General features: G+C 37.4%; 1 protein-coding gene across 5 annotated transcripts in view; it reads right to left on the bottom strand.

The window, feature by feature from the left end:
- Positions 1-13,200, bottom strand: part of tnr (tenascin R (restrictin, janusin)) — a 153,710-nt gene that overhangs the window by 94,360 nt on the left and 46,150 nt on the right. For 4 of the 5 annotated variants that reach the window (XM_072363524.1, XM_072363527.1, XM_072363526.1 and 1 more), the window contains exons 2-3: positions 11,145-11,197; positions 6,853-6,947 (exon numbers count right to left, since the gene is read on the bottom strand). The gene's annotated coding sequence lies outside the window, so the exon portion shown is untranslated. The remainder of the gene's footprint in view (positions 1-6,852; positions 6,948-11,144; positions 11,198-13,200) is intronic. The other variant, XM_072363525.1, reaches the window with a different exon arrangement.

Below are 13,200 nucleotides of genomic sequence, written 5' to 3'. Positions count from 1 at the left end.
TTCTAAGTCAATACAAGATATCTGAGTATATAGTGAAGTTATGAGGAGTTTTTGTTGAATAGTTTGTGATTAAAAAAAACAAAGCAGTAAAAATCTGTGCTGCTGATTGCTGTGATTATCTACATTTAGGCTCACACAAGCTCTTGAAAAAAAAAAAAAACTCAAGCAGTTGCATCAGTAGCTGACACACAGTCAAGGTTGTAATTTATTTGTTTGGGGTATTTAAGCTCATTTTCAATGTGGAATTAGAGTTGTAACATAACTTCGAACGTGTTAAAAATCCAATCTCTAAATGGACTGGATGGCACCAAAGAAAGGAAGAGAAGTGTTTAGTAGTGCTGCATGTGAATCCTTTTCTTTTAAGGACTAGACTTCCCTATAATCTCAGGAGACGGCCCAGCCTGCCAATGAACAAAACTGCATTCGGAAATTGAGAGGGAGCTTTGATAAAAGTTTTTCTATTAGCTCAGTTATTCAAGCAAAACCGCTAAATCAACTCTGCATGTTTCATTGATTCCTGGAAACTTTTTCACCCATTTAACAATCATCTGCTTGAATACAGTTTCAGATTTTCTGGCCTGTAAACTGATGAGGATTTCTATCGAAATATGTTTAAAACAGTGGTGTGAGGCAAGGCTGCTCTCTCTCTCCAGTGTCATATTCACTATGTATTCAAAAGGTTTCAGTAGTATGGCAGTCGGTATTTTGCGTTTTAAGAATGCAGCACGTTGTGAAGCCTAACAAAAAACTGCATCACGTGCATATTTTCCTTTACATTTTACTTGAGCAGCAAAATAGGTATGAATAATGTGTAAAGTATAACCTGCTGAACTACTGAGCTGTGAGTCCATCCCAGAAGTGATGCAATGAAAAAGTGTTAATCACACCATAATCTCTATTTTAGAATGAGCAACTAAACAAGGAACAAACCATGTCAATCCCCGCACTTTGATCTCAGAGCTTGTAACCGAAGCTAGATCAATCATGCCCCTACCAGCCTGGCCTAGTTCACACAGACATTTCTGAACGCGAAACCGACGTGAAAACTTAGCAGTCAACTCAAATTCAAAACATCCAAACTCATATTATGAAAACAGATTAACAACCAGGACTTCCATTTCTTCCGTCTGGTGTCTTTTTTCTGTTTTATTTTTGCCCCTCTTTCAGAAACTTTCTGTCACAACCGGGTGAGGTTGTGTGTGGCGTGGTGGAGGTAGGCTCCAGATGCAGGTAATTCCAAAATGAAACTCGATTTATTTAAACAAAGAGAACACAAAGCGCGGCTGAGCCGGAATACAATAAGCTAAACTGTGGAGAACAAACAAAACTTGACTATGGCTGTAAAGAAAAAAAAACTAGGCAAAACCTGACAAGACAAACCTGAACACATGGAGGACAGTGACATCAATGGTGGTGAGGATTTCATAATGATATGAGGGAACATGGAAAGTTAATACTGTGGGGAGGTGATTGGTGATGGAGTGCAGGTCTGAACAAAGACAGGTGACATGAATGAACCTAATGATGTGCGAGAGTGACTGGGGAAAAACAATGGTAAAGCTAATGACTTAACAGAAACCTAAAACATGAAAAACCTAAAGTCATAACAGAAAAACCAAGAACTAAAAACATAACAAAACCAACGGACGTGACACTTTCTTGTTTTCCCTTTCTTTGTGCTGTCATCTTGCTCCACTGACATCTGTTTAAGAGAAAAACTGCGATCAGGAGTGCTTCTGCATTGATTCCCCTGCTTTGTTATGACACTAAATTCTGCTTCACTGCTCTCTGCTAAATGAAACAAACCACACATAACATCTCCGTGCGCACAGACACCCAGACATAATGACAGATAGCTATGAGCAGATAACCTGATAGAAGATAATTTGTTATTTTGAGTCTATTGATTTGTGTTGCGCAATAAAACAAGTCTCTTTAAGAAGCATCCCAACAGCAATCAATTTCAGCATGCTCTCCTATTCATTGCATTTTAATGATGTGTTCAATATATCTTCTAAAGATGCTGAATACACTGAAATACAGTGTCATTATCTAGGGCAGAATACAAAAATAAGAAAAAACATGACAAATATGACAAGAACACCACTGTGAGATGACATTGTTTAATGTGTGAGGCTTCTGAGACGGAGGCTGTAGAAGTACACAGCTCCCCGGTATATCATTCATCATCCAAACATGCAGAGAAAATTCAAATGCATTATTCTATTTTTAGAAAGATATTCCTGTGCTGTGGTTAGAATATATGCAGCCTTTTTCTTGGAAAAATTGATGATACATAAGGCAGTGAACTATCCAATCAGCAAGGAATGCTATTTACAGATGAGGTCACAAGTATTGGAAAGTCATTCTCACCAGGGGCTGTTTTCCATGTAGAGTAGCTACTGAGCTGCCAGCTCAACTAGGACAAATGGCTGCCTCATGCTCAAATCACTACGGTAACCTAGACTAATTAGCTAGGCAGCCCATGCTGAGCGCTTTGACTGCCTAAATGTTCCCATGATGAACATAATGCTGTCTGTAGTCTGCAATGTGAATTACAACATACAAGTGCAACTTGCAAACACCAGACTGCATCACTCTCTATTATTAATAGTAAGTCTATGGAATACATTCAGGTATATTTTTCAGACAGGAAATATGGATTAACAGTCTTATATTGATTAAATATTTGTCATATCTTAGAATTGATTCAGTTTAGGACATTCTTACATGAGGTAATAACTTCTGGGTTAAAATGAAAACAGCTAATTTTCTAAGTACTGGTAATGAAGAAGAAAATATTGGATATTAATATATCAGTGTCAGGAGCAAGAAGACAGTAAAGCTACAATTATGCTCATTGCATTGATCATTGCACAAGTGAACTATGACGACAACACAGCATTATAACCATTTTTAACGGTGCCTCTTTCTGTTTTTGAAACACGCCACTCCCACAGTGTGCATCAGGTTAAAACAATCGGGAGTTGTTTGACCAATCAAAAACAACACCAAAGCGCTCGGCGTGGCAAGTATTATTATGTCAATACTGATGCACACAACTTTGCAAGATAGAGAATGACGAGCAGGGAGGAAATTGAAAGAAAAAAAGCATCTCTTGCCTTAAAACAAACTGTTCGAGGCACATTGTCTCAAGTATTAATGAGATGCAACAATGTGAGATCCACAGTTTTATTAGTTCATTTTCAAGACAAAACAATCACAGTGTTTTTACCAAAATAAAATAGGAGACGACTGCAGGTTGTTAACTAAGTTACTGAAAATAGGAGTTCATATTTTAAATTCTGCATTGGTCCAAATGCGAGAGCAAACTTCCACCTATAGGTCTTCATGAATTCATGAAAAGGAATTTTCTATAACTGAAAATGAACATTGCATCGATGACTGGAGAGACATTAACACCACACTGTGCCGTTAATTAGAAACAATAATTCAATGTCTTCCAGAACGTTCCTCAGAATTCAACAATCAGGGGCCAGTGTCACTGATGAAAAGCCTGTCAAAACATTAAAGTGACTTTTGGACATTATCTTATAAATGATCAACTCTCATTTTGAACAACAACTTGATTCTGATTCACATTTAATTACTAATTTATTATGTATACAAAAGAGCTGTACATTTAATTTTTCAAACAGTTATTTACTGCATACTTTACTTGAGTATTAATATAAGTATCTAAACTAATAGGCCTGCTTCCACATATCTTACCCAAAGAGGAAAAATAAAGCGCAGCATGACAGTAAATAAAGCAAATTAGAGCTTCCTTTGAATTAAGATTGCGAATGGTTTTAACTAGATAATGAGAGCCTCTTAACACTAAAGCAGCAAAGCAAGTAATTGCTTTTTCATGGACTCAGATTTTGAATTTCCAACATGTGGTGAGACTAACAAAATCCAATCACATGGATGGCAATTAAACTCTTCAATGAACTTCTGACATGGTTCAGTTCCAAGGTAATCGCATAACTTACTGTGATCCACTCTTAATTTCCCTTCAGGATGTTAATAATTTCCTTTTGATGTTGGATAGCTTAAGTTTTGTTATAGTCATGTACTGCTGTCATGTTCAGTATCTAAAGTTATGGTGATATATTTTTTTGAGAGCAATATGATTGCACTAATAGACTCCATACGGTGACATGAATAACATTGGCAGACTTCCATACTATATAGATTATTTCTAATATCTGTCCTGTTACATCTTTAACGTTTTTTTCATTTCACTGCCTGTGAACTAAAATGCTCAACTGTTAATTTGCAGCTCCACGGAGCTTCAAAACCTTGCTCATTCCTGAAGAACACTAGATTTTTGATTATCACAAGTTAAAGTTGCACTGGACAGTGTGATTTGTATGTACCTTCAGTATCACCAACAACACAACTGACCTTCAACAGAGACTTGTGCAGGGGTACATCCCTGCATTTTGAAACAAACGTGACTTGTGTGAATGGTAAAGACCACATATTACATTTGCACATCAGTAAAAAGCCCCATTAACTCTGAATTATATATCATTCCAGAAAAATGGCAGGATGCTCTGGGGTAATAAGCCAAAAACATGGCTGCAGCGCAGATCTGTCACCTAGAGAAGAATTTGCAGCATTTTGATCTTAAAAATATGTCAGAGGAGGCCCTCAACATTTGAGCTGCAAAAGAACTGAGCAAGTTGAAGGTAATATCAAATATTCTATTTCTATCTATTTTAAATCCTCATTTCAGCCTTACCAGCAATGCTAAGCATGTAATAGTTTTTCAATAACACCCTTTTGTGTAGCTTTAAACCAATTATACTAAACCAGATATTTACCTGATATATTTTATCTTAATACAACTAAGCTCTCACCATCTCTCCAATTATGAGTGGTCATAGCAGGCTTCAAATTTAACCATTATTATTATATCTGCTTAAAACTAAAGTACACAGTGTCATTATCATTTATGAAATGTCTCAATGAAAAGAGTCAGAATGTAAAAAATTGCCCGTGTTGTGCTATCTGTTTGATTCCTCTATGTAATGGTTTGAATTGAACTAAAAGTTCAGCAGAGTACGGCAAAGCGTTTGGAGACGTGATAAACCATTCCAAAGCTACTACACAGATGTGGGGAAAAACATGTTATTGTAATCTTTCTGGCTCTTTGAAAAAAATGGGTTTGTATCCAGCCGGCGACACAAGAGCTGAGCCAAACACAGGAAGGTTCCAAACAACGCTTCTGATTTCCTGCAGTTTTCATTTTTAATGTCGGTCTGAGGCACTTCCATATGCAGCCATGTCCAACAGCAAGAGCAGCTTGCATTACTGGACTGGTCACAGCAAATGGTAGCTGCTAACAAGTATCTGCACCTCTCTGACCTGCTTGTGTGTTACATCAGTCACTGTAGGTTTTTTTTGTTTTTTTTCAAAGCCCATGTGGATTTGAATTCATCTGTCTGTGGCTATAGTTGTGTGACCCTGAGTCACTTGTTTCCAATAAGAAAATTAAATCCACAGCAGTTTTTTATTTTTTTATTTTTTTACCTGCCCTTCCAGCAAACCATTTCTTTTATTACTTCACCTGCACTTCCTTAATCCACGGGGTGTGCTCCCGTGCTGCAACTCCCAGAGAAGCATCGGCAGCATCTATCTTTTGGACAGAAGTGCTGAGTGGCTAATACTTCTCAGCAGACCACATAAAAATCACAGCAATTAAAAGCTATTGGGCCATTCAACTTTGTCTTTTTAAGAAGAAAGACAAGAGGAAGCGAGTAGTCAGAGAAAAACTGCAGTGAAGAAAAGAGGAGGGAAAGAGAGATAAAGAGACCTAAACTGATGAGCCTTAACTGACAGAAAGAACTCCTCATCAGTAGTTAGAGATGAAGATTGAGGAATTAGAGAGTGTGAAAGGGGCTGTGAAGTCAGGCATGATGAAATCCAGCACCCATTTTCAAAGGGAAAAGAGCTCCAACTTGGGGACAAAGTAAAACCAGACTTATTGTATGGGAGCTGCACAAAGATTTGCACTTATTTCTGCTAGAATATTATGTGCTCTTCAGCATGCTAAATTAAAAAACACTTTCTGACCTTTTTTATATCTTTGCAAAAGAAAAAAGTTGACATGTTAGTCCTTGTGAACAACTTCAGAGCATTTCCAGCTTGCAATTCCCACTTTCCAAAATGTCACTCAGCAGGGCATAAGATTACAAACAAATTGTAGATCATATGCTGTCAATCAACTAGCTAGGACGAGTCAGTAATAATGCAATTTGAGGATATCCAATATACAGGATGTGTGGTCTCCATGTGCAGTGTGCTTATGTTATTGGTTATGCATTTACTTTTTTAACCTCCGGAGGTCATACGTGAAACTGAAGGGATATTTTATCAACCAAGAGCTGACAGAAAGATAAAATTATAGGAGATGCCAATATTGATTAAAAATGATGTTGGCCAGCTAGAAAGAGAGGCTCCTCGGGGGAACCACAAATCTATTCAAAGCAGCTGACAACATTTCCTTTACCAGGAAACCGAATGCAAAAAGCTTGCAGCTCAATACAGACTTGTCAGATCAGCTGATCGATGTTGATCTACTAAGCCATCTGATTATTATCAATATACTGTACTGACTCCATCGCCGTTTTTACGCCTGAGTGCAGTCAACCATATGAAACCGGTTCGACTAAAATTGTTTAGTGTTTGGTGTTCATGCAGTTGCAGTCAGAACACAAAAACCGACATTTTTAAACATTTTGCTCATGACAACAACGTATCTGTGGAACATAATCCACAAAAAAAACTTTATCTTAAATATCATCATGAATAAAAGCCTCCCATAATAGTCATTTTACTTACCTAATGGTATATGTTAATATTGCGAGCTTCAGTTCTTGCGCTTATTCTTTAATAAGAAACATCACTGCACAGCTTGTCTTCCTTGATCTAGTAACCTATGACAAAATACAAAGGCTTTGATTAAAGCAACATTTGAAAACCCTCCCTTTTTGTTTCTCACAATCCGAGCAAGTCCCTCCTAAACTTTTGGCAAACAAAGCTGTTTCCAGCAGAGTGACACTGTTATTCCCAACAGTACAGTCAATCCAGCTACTGTGGTTGCTGCCACAATGGAAGACCATTCCCATTCATCACAGTCTGTCTGCATCGAATCCAGACAACCGAAAATAAATGTGTCCACTCTCTTGGTAATCAAGATGGGGATGTAGGTACACAACTCGATGAGCAGTAAACTAACATTGAAAATTACAAATGGTTGCCTGTCTCATTACTGAAGCGAATCACATTAGATACCCTTTTTGAGGCCTAATATAGCTGCTGCACAGTGTAGCCCTCTCCGTTACAATCAGACTTTATATCCATCTTCCTCTGTGTTGATGTCTTTTGCTCTCTTTGTCCGTCTATGTCTCGCAAACTTTCTTCATGCCCCTTATTTGCTCTTTGTCACTTGGCCTGTCAGTAATTGTGTCAGTCGTTGTCTTCTTGAGTCTGTCTTTGTCACTTTCTCTCTGCTGACCAGACAGATACTGTGTATTCAAGAGGAAGTTAAGGACAGAGCGTTGTGTTATTCAAACCCTTCAAAGACAAGGGAGCTGAGATCAATGACAAGCAAATTCCCATGAAAGCAGGCTATTGCTGAGCCAACACATCCCAAGACAAAAGTAAAAGACATAAGATTCAGCAGCGTTCGAGAGAGGAGTTAACAAATAAACACACAACAAAGTTTGAAGCACAGTAATCTCTGTCACAAAGAGTCATTGAATAATAAGGCATATTTTTCATAAAATTGCTTATAAGATTAAATAACCAGGATGGAATTTTAATCTTGTCACAACAACTTTTGTGAATTAAAAGAATAAGATGTAAATCTGTGGGTTTTCCATAGCCAACACACACCATTAGAGTTCATGCTTAGATGTGCTTTGGGATCAGAAGGCAAAAACAAAGTGGTGAGTTAGCTGGCAGGCACTGAACCTGTTGTGAGCATCAGTGGAAATGCTTCGCATCGCTAACTTCATGTTCGAAATCTAGAGACTGGAACCAACAGCACAGACTGTCCCAGGCTGGCTCAGAACAAACTGAGCACTGTGAAGAAGCCCTTGGGTTCAAAACACTGTGATTCCCATTATCAGGAATAAGTTTTGCACATTTTCCTTTTCTGAACTGTTCTGAAAATTGTCCATATCATAAATTAGATTCTAAATGGATAGAATAAGCTGCCCGCTTCATTGCTCAAATTTTAGTTACATACCACCTTTAGATTTTAGTCAAGGTGGATGTTATTCCTTACTTTGCACTCTATGGAATCTAACATATTGTCATCCATGTGCAGTATGGATTAAATTCATTAATTAATTATAACAACTAAAGTTGTTATTGAGCTGTGGCATCAGCTCACATTTTGTTTCCAAAAATATTGAAAGAGACTGGCTGATTAATTGTGACACTCTATCTGACCTCCTTGCATAGTGATCTGTTTAGACCACAGGGAGAAAAGTCCTGAGATTTTATCCAATGAGAACAAACACTTTGTCAATAGCCTTTGGCTAACTTGATGTGCAAGTTAGTATACTATTCCCCCTCTAAAAGATCGATGCTTCAGGATAAGGCTGCCTGGCCCAAAAAGAATTCAGCAACTTTCCTCTTGTCAGCTGTACAAACCCATTTCTTAAGACGTGCACATAAATGCACATGCACACGTCACATTCGCATGCAGACACAAACATGCCTTAACGTGAAAAGATAAAGAAATGTCACAGACAGACACACAGATGTCATTTGCCCCATGGTATTTAGCACAAACGTCAGAAGTCCCACAAAAAATCAATGCACATCCGCAACAATCAATAGCTGGGTTCCTATGAGAAGCAATTAGAAAGGCAAACATGCTGTGCAGCTTTTCTTCTCTTCTCCGCCGTAGTATCGAAATGCAGTTTAATACAAGCATCAAGCAAACAGATAAATGTATTTATAACATCTTAAGAATACATAAGAAAAATGGGATTCTAAATTGGTTTGAAAAGGCCATTATGAGCCTTTCTGTTAAAGAAACTTATCTATATACTGAAATCTCTGGCTATCAACACCAAATTCCCACTCGTCTGCTTTCGACTGGCTTCAGACTTCATAATAAATCCATGATTATCCAAAGTTTATGACCCCAGATTATTCTACAGTTTATTCTCAAAAATAGGAAATAGAAGATAATCTTCAAATCCAGCAACTTTTTCAGTAAACCAGAATACACAAGAATGTATGAATGGAAGGACTCTTACAGACTTATTTAATCTTTATCTGTTCCCCATTTGTTCACCTTGTTTACACAGAAACATCTGAACAATTACTGAAAATCAAAGCAAATTACTGAGTTAACACTCCCTATAGGTAGTGTCATTATCTTTGTCATTCCTGTTGTGTGTTAGAGAATTGTTTTATTACTAAGCAGGTTCATTTTGACAATCTTGAGAGGTTTCTACTTCTGTAAAAGGGTAGAAGGCTGGGTCTTACGTCTGACGTCTAAGAGCGATTTTCATTGCGCAGTTTATTTATTTTCATTTAATACCACTGCAAGATGCCATCCTAAATTTAAAACCTTTCAGAAATGCCACGGTGTCATCACTGTCCCTACCTTTCAGACAAACAAGAAAATAGAGGAAGAGCATGTTCTTGCCTACCCTGAGCTTTAGAAGTCTGAAAGAAATTGTGACATCAGTGACAGAAAAGCTCTTTTGTGAGAGCAGCTCTGCCAGACTCTGAATGTTGCTGGTAAGTGATGTGCTTTTATCCCTACATATATTTTGAGACGCTTGTTTGATGTGTAGTCTACCTATTGTAATGAGTGGGAGCAATTCCTTTCATTACGCAAAAGCTATCAAGCTGAATTCATGAAACTTGGAGCAAGGAAAGGGAAGAGCCCATAAACTTTACAGGATCAAATTCAGGATTACTTCCTTTAAAATTGTTAAATAGGGCAATGGCCTTGGCAGGGATGCATTCTCCAGGTGCCTTTGTAGTTTGATTACAGGCTTGGATTAGGGGCTCCTTGGTGCTTTACCAGAGAAAATCAATATGAACTCAGGTTGTGTTAAAAAAAATTTAATTGTATGTGTCTTATGCAAAACTCTTGTCTATGTTAACCTGTTGTAATTATCCACCTATCTCCTCTGTCTTCAGATTAATCTCTATACTCAATTTCCTGTATAAACCTACTGCCACCAATCTACAACCCCCCCATATGACCACAGAGTATTACCGAGACTAACAAATACAGACATCAAGTGAAACCTAAAACTGTGCTGCAAGATGATCTTAATAGCAAAGCTTTTCTGCCCCAAGCCATCTTTGCAGTGAAAGGGACCTCTTTAGCAGGGTTTTTTTCATCATTTTATAAAAAAGGAACAATCGAGAATTGTCACAAATTATATTTAGTAATAAGCTCACAAAACTGAGCTAGATAAAAAAACCCTGAGGCAGAGTTAACAAACACGTAAAAGAACTAAACATTTGGCACGGATACTGTGAAAGAATCCAAACATTCAATTCTGTAGGGTGCTTATTGTGCAGCAGAAGTTGAAAACATATGTCATATCTCATTAAAGCATCATAGTGAACTTAATGTCAAAAGAGCGACAATGTTACTAAATCAGTTAGATATGCAGCACACAGTAATTGTGACAGCTCCCAGCTTATGTGGCTAAAGGGGGTATACAGGGACACAGGCTACAAATAGACCAAGGTCTATACAAAAGAATGCTACAAAAAATGTGACAAATCATCACACAGAAATCCTAAGCTGTGGTAATATAAAAGGGTTTCAGAAGACATTGAAGACCAACTGGATGATGGTTTGCAGCAGTCTCAATCAAAGAATCTTTGATATGTGCTTTGAAAAGCAAGTAGGACGTTTCACTTTGTTCACGTTAAATATTGACTTTTAGTGGGCATTTTAGGATGTTTTTTTTGTATAGTGCCATTTGTGAGACCATCTGCAAATTTGTTGAGCTTCTGCTCATTCACAAAGAGAAAAAAAAGAGAGAGAGAAAGCATGAAGGTGGAAAGAAAGATTTTGTAAGAACACACAGACGCGCGCTTATACAAACATGCCATCGCATGCATTTGAAAGTGCAGCTCACCTTGGGAGTACAAACTGAAGTTGATCCTTTGAGTGTTGATCTCTGGGCTTCTGCTGTCAACATGAAAAAAAGAGATTTTAGATTATTCAAACACATTTGTTCTTTTTTTTCAAATTCATTTGATTTACCTGAGAAGAACAAGCACACAGAATTATGAAATTGTATTTTCTTGGATAAAAGATCCATTTGGTTGGGAATGCCAAAAATACACAACCATAGTCTTGTTGTATTAATATTAATAGCACAAAGACTTAGAAGGAAAGACAAAGAACAAAAATGTCAGGGTCCTACTACTGTATGTTGCTCAATAGTTCCTTACCTCACCACTCCCACCCCACCAGCTGTAAAATATGACTGTAAAACTGAAAAGAAACTCTATATGTTGACCATGCGAAAAGCTACGTGTTTTGAATTAAAGTCAATTCTAACAATCCTGCTATTTGTCTTTTATTTCAGACATTCTTCAATTCATGATAAAATTACCATAATGCAGAAGTGTCATGAGGAAAATCTTTACATGGTCGAGATTTTTATGGTTCGTCAAGCATTCAGGCGACGTGATGCGAACCATTTTATTTTTTCATATTTAAGCCTAATCATTTATTTCTATCTTTCAATTCCTTAACCCTAACCATATTCTATTAATATCTAAACCTAACTGTATTTTCCATGCCTACCCCTAAACAACCAGCTGAGACTAACTTGGTTTACATCCATTAAGTAATGGCACCATCCACCTCTTTCATCTCCTTATCACGTTTTTGAACATCTGATAGTTTTGCAATATCACATTTGTACAAGTAACAATTAATACCAAACCTATGCAATAGGTAACCTATGTAATAGCGTAGCTCTTGCATATTCAGGTGTGAGACTGTGCCTTGAATAGGCATGCTAATCCAACACTCTAAGCTGCACTGAAACTCTGAGGTAATGCTGTTTGTCAACACTGCAAGCACACACTAAAAAAGCATGCATAGTGCAAAAGTTAATTAGAGTTTATAATAGAAATGAAGGACACTAGACTGAGACATGGACCAGCACCAGATATAGGCTCGTAACAGCAGTAGAAGATGAATGTGTGGTTAGAGTGTAAGCGTGTGATGAAGTATTACAGGATTTAACCTGCCCCACTGTGTAAAGTACTCATCTTATGGGCTCCTCTCATTATGCCAATTATTCTGCCATGTTGTTCCGGCACTTGAACGTACAATCAGATTTTGGTCAAGCTCAAGTATTTATTAAACAGAGGTTTAAAGTGCTTGTGTGTGCTGGATGTAGGTATGTACATAAAAACACATACATGCTGAGCTGTAGGTGTTATCGATTCTTCCAAGTGGTTTCTACTGAACCTGGGGTCATTCCGTAGAGCTGTGCACAGATAAACTGTCTCAACACACAAATAAACAACCTGCAAGTGAGATGAATATTCAGAGAGAGGGAGAACAACTGCTTTGCAAGTATAAACCTATAATTTACATCTAGGTCAGATACATGGAATTTATTTTTACTCAGTGCGACGCCAACATTGAGCGGTTTTGAATAAAAGAAATGCAGATAATACATTAGTAGATAACATCCAACGTATCAGAAAATAAATTATAACTAGGGAAGTGCACAAAGCATTCCACATTGTATGTACTGGATTCTCTAACATCAGAAGATGGGTAAAAAAAAAACTGGCCTAAAGAGAAAGGATACTAAGAAAAAAAATTGAAATATGGTTGTTTGAAAAAAAAAGAAGAAAAAAGTGAATAAATAAAACAAAACGTACGATTAGTGGGATAAAACCAGAGAACCGATCATGAGAATAAACAAAGGAGATGATGTGCATGTCCTTGTTTATTTTGCAGAGGGGCCTTAAACAGTTTAAAATTAGGATTTACAGTGTGTAATATACACAGATGATGTACACACATGCAGCATTTGTCTGGGCAACAGTTTTCATTCTTTTTTCTTTTTTTTACCTCTCTTAGAACTCTTTGATCAGGCAAAGTGCTATCTATTGTTCTGCTGCATTCAACAATGTTCCAATGCCCAGCGAGCACCAGCGAGA

This window comes from Leuresthes tenuis, unplaced genomic scaffold (assembly GCF_036924035.1).
Source record: "Leuresthes tenuis unplaced genomic scaffold, fLeuTen1.0.hap1 SCAF_14, whole genome shotgun sequence".
NCBI classification, from domain to species: domain Eukaryota; kingdom Metazoa; phylum Chordata; class Actinopteri; order Atheriniformes; family Atherinopsidae; genus Leuresthes; species Leuresthes tenuis.
This window is presented reverse-complemented; position numbering and strand designations above follow the sequence as displayed.